A 422-nucleotide genomic window follows, 5' to 3' on the forward strand; every position below is an offset into this window, starting at 1 on the left:
CTGCCCCGACGCGCGCCGCCCCAGCCCTGCCCCGATGCCGTCGCCGTTGCCGCTCGTCGCCCTGCCCCGACCCCGCGCCCCTGCCCCTCCTCACCTTGGTCCGGCGGCGCCCTCCCCTGATTTTTTAATATATGTGATAATTGTTTTTGTTCATATATATGATGATTTTTTATAGAATATGATGTTTTTTTCCAGATTATATGTATATGATTTTTTTATAGAATATGATGTTTTTGCTTTTTTATAAAAATGTATATATGTTTGTATGTTCTTTGTTTATATATGTTCATATATGCAAAAGTTAGATTTAGTACATTTTAGGTTAGTTTAATTTTTAGAATTTTTTTAAATATCTAGCTAGGAAAGGAAGAAGAAGAAAAAGAATGAGAGGAGAAAAAGGAAAATAAGAAGAGGAAGAAAGG

The sequence above is a fragment of the Triticum aestivum genome, chromosome 1B, assembly GCF_018294505.1.
Source record: "Triticum aestivum cultivar Chinese Spring chromosome 1B, IWGSC CS RefSeq v2.1, whole genome shotgun sequence".
Taxonomy (NCBI): domain Eukaryota; kingdom Viridiplantae; phylum Streptophyta; class Magnoliopsida; order Poales; family Poaceae; genus Triticum; species Triticum aestivum.